The sequence below is a fragment of the Oncorhynchus mykiss genome, chromosome 20, assembly GCF_013265735.2.
Source record: "Oncorhynchus mykiss isolate Arlee chromosome 20, USDA_OmykA_1.1, whole genome shotgun sequence".
Lineage (NCBI taxonomy): Eukaryota > Metazoa > Chordata > Actinopteri > Salmoniformes > Salmonidae > Oncorhynchus > Oncorhynchus mykiss.
The window spans coordinates 17,580,194-17,590,135 of NC_048584.1; the positions used below are offsets into that span (position 1 = coordinate 17,580,194).

Here is a 9,942-nt window from a genome sequence, read left to right on the forward strand (position 1 = left end):
AAACATTTCTAAACCTGTTTTTGTTGTGTCATTATGGGGTGTTGTGTGTAGATTGAGGGGAAAAATGTATTAATATATTGTTAGAGTTACGCTGTAACATAACAATGTGGAAAAAGTGAAGGGGTCTGAATACTTTCTGAATGCACTGTAGATGTGCAGTATTGGGTCGAGTGCAATTTATAATGCTGTCAACATTCTAACTATACCCAGTACTAGGCATCTCTGAGGCAGTATTACTGTTTTCAATGGACTACATTCATGTCTGGACCTTTTCTGTCGGCAGCTTACAATCTGGCCAAGGAGCAGAGACTGAACTTTGGAGACGACATCCCGAGTGCCCTGCGGGTCGCTAAGAAGAAGCGCTGGAATAGCATTGAGGAGAAGCGCATCAACCAGGAGAACAAGCTGCATGCATATCTCACCAAACTTATCCTAGCAGAGAAGGAGAGGTGAGGGAGGGACCGGGAGCTAGGCTTTTGGGCAGATAATCATACTAGTGTATGAGCAAAATGTCTGCACTGATATTCCTAAATTTTGGCCCATTCCACCTGACAGCTGGTGTAACTGAGTCAGGTTTGTCGGCCTCTTTGCTCGCACACGCTTTTTCAGTTCTGCCCACAAATGTTCTATAGGATTGAGGTCAGGGCTCTGTGATGACAACTCCAATACCTTGACTTTGTTGTCCTTATGCCATTTTTCCACAACTTTTTCGGTCCGAGAACCTTCTAGAGCCACGTACCTCACCACGCACTATCGACCTGAGGTCTAGAACAGGTTTCTAAAGTTTCGTAACTCTAGGTCTGACTGTTCTTTTTTAGCTCGAACAAAGCTAACTAATGAAGGCAGTGTATGTCTCTACGCACCCCAATGTGTCCCTCCTTCCAAGCTGTGCTTGTGTGTGATTTAGTTTTTCTTTGACATTTTATGGGAAAAATGACTGATTTACAGTTCATGGGGGTTGCCTAATCACACAAATGAAGTTTTGGAAAGATCTGACTTTTTTAACCCTTTGAAACAGCCCCTGTGACACCAATTATGGCACTTCCGGTTGGCACAGGAAGCTATAGGTAAACACATATCCTCATTGGGGTATGCCTTTACAGAATCCTGAGTTTTAAGTGTTTATGTTAAGAACTGACCGATTTACACAGGGTTGAATGCACTATTTATCACAAACTGCTGGTTGGGTATGGAAAAACACGTTTAGGGTGATTTTAACCACTTCCGGTTGCTTCAGGAAGCTTAGAATCGACACAGGTAGACCTCATAGTGTCCTGATGGACTGTCATTGAAGACAGGTTCATAAGGCATTCATAACCCACATAGGCTGCAGGTTGACTTTAGAGGAGCAGGCAATGTATTCCTATGGGGAGAGATGTCGTTGTAATCTGTGAGATCAAAAAAAAACGGTTTTACTGTTAAGGGTTAAAGCCACACGGTCAAGGTTAGGCTTGCACAGATCGGGAGGACCTCAGGAGCGTACCTGAGGTCGAATTGTGCTTCTCACCCTAACGGTTCTCTCACTGTCACCCAAAAGCAAATGACATTTAGGGCCAGGCTTCATTTTGGGCCTACTTTTTTCACGGTCGCTGCACTCAGAGCGAGCTACGGTCAAGCAGGGCATCTCGTTGAACTCGGAACGGCCTAGAGAATATGGAAATGCCATTGCAGGCTCTGTGTGTCTTTAAGCACCGCACTTTGTCACTCCATCCTTGCTGTGTGTGTGTGTGTGTGTGAGAGAGCTTTTCTTTGACATCTGTTGGGAGAAATGACTGACTTACAGTTCATGGGGGTTGCCTAATCACACATATGAAGTTTTGAAAAGATCTGACATTTTTAACCCTTGGAAACAGCACCTATGACACCATTTTAAGACACTTCCGGTTTACACAGGAAGCTGAAAGTGAACACGTGGTAGGCAATTATAGAATTTTGAGTTTTAAGTCTTTATGTTAAGAACTGACTTATTTACGGAGTGTTTAGTGAGTGTGTGTGTGTTATTTCAGAAAATCACAGAAATCTCGTAGAACTCCGAAGCACACTTTAAAAAGATTTGTATGAACAAGCTGCAACTGGATCTGTAACTGTTTGGTGACAAACCACACAAATTACTCACCAGACAACTTCGAAAAAATGTGAGTGACAGAATGATTCACAAAGTTAAATCTGCATCTGGGGAATTACTCTCTTCCCCCAAAGACATCAATGACAGATTCCGGCAGTTTTATGAGACTCTATATACATCTAAAGCGGATCCTATAACCCCTTAATTATGCAAACATTTTTGGAGGACTGTAATCTTCCTGCCCTTGAACCAGGAAGATTATAACTTCCTGAATAAGGAAATATCTCTTGATGAAATTCAAGAAACAATTAAATCTCTAAAGAGTGGCACCCCGGGCCCAGATGGATACCCTGGTGAATTCTATAAAACATTCAGCAACATGCTCTCTCCCTACCTGCACAAAATGTTTGTTCAGGCCAATGAACAATGTCCTTCTACTTTGGACGAAGCGTTCATTACAGTTATACATAAGAAGGGTAAGGATCCAGAAGAGGTAGGGTCATACAGACCAATATCTCTCCTTAATACAGACCAAAAGATTTTAGCAGGCTTAGCACTTTAATTGGCAAATTGGTCCATTCGGATCAGACCGGCTTTATCCCTAACAGAAACGCATTCTTCAATCTCAATATTATGTATTCTCAGATGTTACCCAACGTGGACCTTGCCGTCATATCTCTTGACGCCGAAAAGGCCTTTGACCAAGTTCCTACAGAAATGTAATATTGGAGATGAGTTCATAAATTGGATCCAGCTTTTATATAGGAACCCCTGTGCCAGAATACTCACTAACCAATCATTGTCGCCCCGATTTAACCTTAACGGGGGGACAAGGCAGGGTTGTGCGCTGTCGCCTATGCTCTTCGCCCTAATTATCGAACCGCTCGCTCAGACGATTAGATCTCATGCAGCAATCCACAGCTATAATACTAAAGATACTCTAAATAAGATTTCCCTATACGCAGATGACATCCTCCTCTATGTAACAGAACCCCAGGCTAGTATCCCAGCTATTCTTGATGTGATCAATTTGTTTGGTACCTTCTCGGGATACAGAATAAATTGGAACAAGAGTGAATTAATGCCCATACGGTCGCAAAACACCTCCTGGCTAGAACCTCTCCCATTTAAGTTATCTTCAGAAAAATTGACCTACCTAGGAATTGTAGTTACCAATCAATACACCTTACTATTTAAAGAGAATTTCCCCCCTCTGATACAAAAACTCAAAGCAAACATACTTTTACATAAACATACATAAACATATTTTGGAGAACTCTCCCAATTTCTCTACTCGGAAGAATTAATGCCATTAAAATGGTCTTCTTACCACAACTGCTCTACCTATATCAGAACATCCCAGTATTCATACCTAAATCCTTTCATAAACAACTGGACTCAATTATCAATCCTTTCATCTGGGATTATAAAACACACAGGATAGGTAAAAAACACCTCTGTAAATCCAAGATGGAAGGAGGATTGTCTCTCCCAAATTGTATATTTTATTGGGCCGCTAACCTGGGCTGCTAACCTCCGCGTTGTTACGTTTCTGCTGGATGACGCACTTCCGGCATCCAGCTGGCTTACTATGGAGCGTGAGGAGTGTCACCCCTTCTCTATTGGTGCTGTGATTTTGTCGCCTGTCAATCTGGAGATGTCACTTTATTGTAACAATCCTATTATACATAGCACAGTCCGAATATGGAAGCAAATTAAAGTCCACTTTGAGCTTAGACCAATGTCATTCATGCTCCCTGTCGCCAGGAATCCCTCCTTTGCCCCTTCTAACCTTGATAACACCTTTGAGCGATGGGGGGAGCTGGGGATAAGTACCATAGGGGATTTATACATAGAAGGGACCTTTGCTTCCTTTGAGTTGCTGAGGGAAACATAATTTTTTCAGATACCTACAAATTAGAGACTACGTTAGAAAACACCTCCCAACATTTGGGAATGCTAAACCTTCCATGTTTGACAGATGCATAAAAATATGCCCCACCTCAGATAAACTGATATTGATATATGATGCTTTTCAATCTGTTAGCACACCTTCTACAGATGCCATCAAGGCAAAATGGGAGGAAGAACTAGGGACTGACATTTCTGTGGCAGACTGGGAAGAGAGCTTGGAGTATATCCACACATGCTCCATTAATTCCAGACATCGTCTCATACAATTCAAGGTATTACACAGATTACACTTTTCCAAAACTAAACTGCATAGGATATTTCCACATCCCTTACATGTGATAAATGTCAGGCTGCCTCTACTCCACTGCTCCACTGCTTTGCCTTATGGTCTAGCTTCCATGGTTATTGGTGTGGAATTTTTGGGATCCTCTCTGAAGTTTTGGAGACTTCAATAGATAACCCGCTTCTGATAATCCTGGGAGTATCTGAGTCCCTAAACGGATTAACCAACCCCCAAAAACAACTAATCTCGTACGGGATAGGGAAAGATTGAATATGTTCGTAAATGATCACCAGTCAGATGGTCGCGGCTAGGGATGCCATCTGGGCCGGCAGCCTTGCGAGGGTTAACAAGTTTAAATCTTTTACTCACATTGGCCACGGAGAAGGAGAACCCACAGGCTTTGGTAGTGGGCCGTGTCAGTGGCACTGTATTGTCCTCAAAGCGAGCAAAGAAGTTTTTTAATTTGTCTGGGAGCAAGACGTTGGTGTTCGCGACTGGGCTCGTTTTCTTTTTGTAATATGTGATTGACTGTAAGACCCTGCCAAATGCGTTTCGTGTTTGAGCTGTTGAATGGCAACTCTACTTTGTCTCTATACTGACACTTTGCTTGTTTGAGGGAATAGCTGCATTGTTTGTATTTGTTAATGTTTCCAGTCGCCTTGCCATGATTAAAAGAGGTGCTTCTCTTTCAGTTTTGCGCGAATGTGCCATCAATCCACGGTTTCTGTTTAGGAAAGGTTTTAATAGTCACAGTTGGGTACGATATCTCTGATGCACTTGCTAATAAACTCGCTCACCGAGTCAACGTTATTGTCTGAGGCTATCTGGAACATATCCCAGTACACGTGATTGCTTCAATCTTGAAGTGTCGAATCCGATTAGTCAGATCAGCATTGGATAGACCTGAGCAGGGGCGTTTCCTGTTTTAGTTTGTCTATAGGCTGGGAATCTTTAAAAAAATGGAGTCGTGGTCAGATTTGCCAAAGGCAGGGCTTTGCATGCATCGCAGAAGTTAATGTGGCAATGATCCAGAATGCTACGACCTCGTGTCACTCATTCGATATGCTGATAGAATATAGGGAGTCTTGTTCTCACGTTAGCTTTGTTAAAATCCCCAGTTACAATACATGCAGCCTCGATGTATGGTTTCTAGTTTACATAGAGACCAGTGAAGTTCTTTCAGGTTGGAGGGATATATGCAACTGACTATTTTCGAAGAGAATTCTCTTGGAAGATAATGCGGTCAGCATTTGATTGTAAGGAATTCTAGGTCAGGTGAACAAAATTACTTAAGTTCCTATATGTTGTAGTGATTACACCATGAGTCGTTAATCATAAGGCATACACCTCCGCCCTTCACTATATCACAGTAATAAGGTGTAGTTAAATAAGTTCTAGTTAATCAAATCACTTTCTCTACTTCCCGTCCCAGGTCATTACCTGGACCAGAAGAGGCTAAAACAGGGCCTGTACCGCCACCCATGGGATGACATCTCCTATGTGCTTCCTGAACACATGTCAATGTAACTGATGACAGCGAGTCGGCACCTCTGGATGTCAACACTCGGATATGACGGGAAGCATTTTCACCTTATCACTTCAACAACCTCTGCCTTTGGGCAGGGTAAATCCAGAGGTGGGGGGGATATGGGGGAAGAGGGGAGCGTTAGTTTTATTAGGTCACTAAAGAAAAAGGGAATAATTTACGTTATTTAAGTTATGAGTTCAATCGTTAACAAAAAAAAGGAGCCGAACCAATGCAAGCTGCAGCTGTGGTCACACTAGGTGACTGGGAAAACTAGGTCACCGGTTCACAAATGGGATAGTGGCTTTTTGACCATGCCACCTGGTTGTTTGGTCCATCGCCTACTCGCTTATATTTTATTTTCATATCTCTTACTAAACTCTCAAACGATTAACAGTTGGTTGAGCTGTATAATATAGGGCTAGCCCTGCTTTAGGCCTCTAGGGTGTGTGCTGTTGAAAGTTAGCATGCTTTCTGGGTGACTTGGTAATGCACATAACATGAACACTGGCTTGCCTATGGAGAAGTAGTCTTGGTCGGTAAACCTGCATCCCTCAATGGAGTGTAAGCCTTGAACGATCCACCGTCATGTACATTACAAAACCAAAGTATTGTGTGAGGTTTTATTTACACATTTAATCTAGTTTCCGACCTTAATCCCCTTCCAAAGTTGTGTAGCCTATTATGGTGTGTACTCTGTGGCTGTTCAAGATAAGGGGGCACGGTTTAACTAGCTGAATGTTAGTGTTGATTTGCCACTGCCTTTTTTTTTTTTTTTAGGATCCCAATTATCTGTTGCAAAAGCAACAGCTACTCTTCCTGATGTCCTTTCTCATCCCCTCTGTCATTGGACGAAACGATCATGTTAACTTTATTTTCATCCATTTAGATTTCAAGAAATTACAAATGTGTTATTTTAAAATGTTTCAAAATAAAGGAAAAGGCAATAAACAGTCCTACTTTTGAAGGGGTTAATTGCTTTAAAATGTGAGTCTTAAATGCATCTTTTGCGAGGGACCATGAAGGCAGTGTATTTTATCTGGGAAAATAGTGTCTGATTTGCACGTTATGTCTAGATTATTGCTACCAGTAGCCATTTTTCTTTGTCCTCAATGTTCTGTGACAGGCATGTTTGTACTTCGTTTTATTTAAATGTGAATTAAAAATGCTTCTTAGTTTATTAAAACCAAGCATGTCTAACTTTTCATTGTGGCTATTTATTATCACTAAGTGATGCATGTAGCAGCTGTGCTGGTCGACACACATTGGTGTGAAGGATTTAGTATTATCCAAATATATCAAATAGTATATAGGTTAACTGAGCATATACAGTTAGTGGATAAATTATTTTGTGTGGGAATATACAGTGGCAAAAAAAAGTATGTGAACCCTTTGGAATTACCTGCATTTCTGCATAAATTGGTCATACAATTTTATGTGATCTTCATCTAAGTCACAACAATAGACAAAACAAACAATTATATGTTATGTCTTTATTGAACACACCATGTGAACCCTTGTATTTAATAACAAGTGAACCCTCCTTTGGCAGCAATTAACCTCAACCGAATGTTTTCTGTAGTTGCGGATCAGACCTTCAAAGGTCAGGAGGAATTTTGGACCATACACTTTTACCAAACTGTTTCAGTTCAACAATATTTGTAGGATGCCTGGTGTGAACCACTCTCGGGTTCATGTCACAGCATTTTAAATCTGCTTAAAGTCGGGACTGGGCCATCTTCTGTTGAAGCCATTCTGTTGTTGATTTACTTCTGTCTTTTGGGTCATTGTCCTCTGTTGCATCACCCAACTTCTTTTGCGCTTCAATTGGCAGACGGATAGCTTTACATTCATTCTTCACATAAGACAATGCTTCTTGTAGATAGCAAACTTAAATTGTGATTTTTTTTTTTAATAGGGCAAGGCAGCTCGAACCAACATCTCTGATCTTGTCTCATTGATTGGACTGGACAATTTTCAGCAAGTTGCAACATTGAAATAACCACTTTTCCATAAACAAGCTCATAGACAGCACAGCAAACAATTGTACATCCAGAGTGCATCAAACATGATTTAGAGCTTGTTTATGGAAAAGTGGTTATTTCTGTATTTTCAACGTTGCAACTTGACGGAAACCGTCCAGTGTTCATTTCATCTCAAATAGACAGCACAGCAAACATGATTGCCGTGCTGTCTATTTGAGATGAAATGAACAACTGTGGACAGTTTTCAGCAACTTGCAACACAGAAATATACACTTTTCCACAAACAAACTCTAAATTCTTGTTTGATGCACTCTGGATGAAAAAAAAAATTGTGCTGTCTATTTGAGATGAAATTAACACTGGACAGTTTTCAGCAAGTTGCAACATTGAAATACAGTTATAGACACTTTAACATCTATAACATAAGGTCTATAAGGTCTATAACATGTTTGATGCAATTGGCAAGTAAAATTTTGTCCACACCTGCGTTTTTGGGATGTTAGGAACACTGTCAGCAAGAGGTATTGTAAGAGAACACCCCCCTGAAATGGACAAAAATGAATGGGAAGTCATTGGCACTTGACAAACCATATACACGGTGTCCAATACAACTCAATTCGGCGTCGTTTCGTTCAAAGTTGATTGCCATATGGCAAATGCCAGGTGTAAACACTTTAAAAATCCAACAGGTGTGTGTGTGAGAGCTTTTCTTTGACATCTGTTGGGAGAAATGACTGATTTACAGTTCATGGTTGCCTAATCACACAAATGACGTTTTGGAAAGATCTGACTTTTTTAACCCTTTGAAACAGCCCCTGTGACACCAATTACGGCACTTCCGGTTGGCACAGGAAGCTATAGGTAAACACATATCCTCATTGGGGTATGCCCTTTACAGAATCCTGAGTTTTAAGTGTTAAGCCTACCCCCTACTTTTTCGAACATTCTGTTAAAAATCGCGCAACATTTCAGCGTCCTGCTACTCATGCCAGGAATATAGTGTATGTGTGGATAGAAAACACTCACGTTTCTAAAACTAGTTAAATCACGGCTGTGGCTATAACAGAGCGTGTGTTTCATCGAAAAGCGCAAGAAAAACTGGTCACTGAAAACGAAAAAATATCCATGCGCCACTTGCATGTCTTGTTTAAGGGACACCAAATTAAATGGTGCTGAGATTGCAATTCCTACAGCTTCCACACGATGTCGCCAGTCTTGTCAATTTCTGGGAGTTATTTCTTGGTCAAACAAAGAAGAAACCCCATTCCATCCGGTCTCCGACAGGAAGTTTTGGAAGAGAGATTTCCGAACATGATTTGAAGACGTGGAGCTATTGAATTACACATCGCCCCGTGATCAATTTGATAGATTATTAACGTTTACTAATACCTAAAGTTGTATTACAAAAGTATTTCGAAGTGTTTTGTGAAAGTTTATCGTCGACCTTTTTAATTTTAAAAAATGACGCTGCGTTTTGAAACGGTGTTTTTTTCTGAATCACACAGTTTCCATATATGGATATTTTGGTTATATATGGACCGATTTAATCGAAGAAAAAAAAGACACAATAGTGATGTTTATGGGGCATATAGGAGTGCCAACAAAGAAGCTCGTCAAAGGTAATGAATATTTTATTTATGCTATTTGTGTAGCGCCGGCTACGCTAATTCTTTTGTTTACGTCGCCTTCAGGTATTTCGGGGTGTTGCATGCTATCAGATAATAGCTTCTCATGCTTTCGCCGAAAAGCATTTTAGAAATCTGACTTGTTGGCTAGATTCACAACGAGTGTAGCTTTATATCAATACCCTGTGTTTTAATGAACGTTTGAGCACAGAACAGTATGTTTCAGTAACAACACGTTTGTGGCGTCTGTCTTCACACAGCAGGCGTATTCGGAGAAACATATTGCTAATTAGCTCAGGTAGTCCACTCTGTCTAACGTAAATAAGCGCTGTGAGATGGAAATATGGTCGTGTGGGAACCCCAGCCCTATAAAGCTGTGTATCAATTTAAATTTTAGTTTTTTGAAAATGGGTTATCACGGATATGAAAGATACGGTCATCACGCCTCCAAAAACATATCGCTAGCGATGCTTGTTTAATGTTCAGAACTCCCCCTCCAGAATACGCCTCTTCACCCAATGATTTAGCCACATGTATGTCTAATG

At 40.9% G+C, this 9,942-nt stretch overlaps 1 long non-coding RNA gene across 1 annotated transcript; it reads left to right on the top strand.

Annotated features, from left to right (window-relative positions):
* Window positions 1-396: 396 nt before the first annotated feature.
* On the top strand, window positions 397-6,994 carry LOC118942043. The gene is made up of 2 exons (XR_005037941.1): window positions 397-449; window positions 4,113-6,994. It is a non-coding gene; the product is annotated as an uncharacterized LOC118942043 (long non-coding RNA).
* The last annotated feature ends 2,948 nt before the right edge of the window (window positions 6,995-9,942 follow it).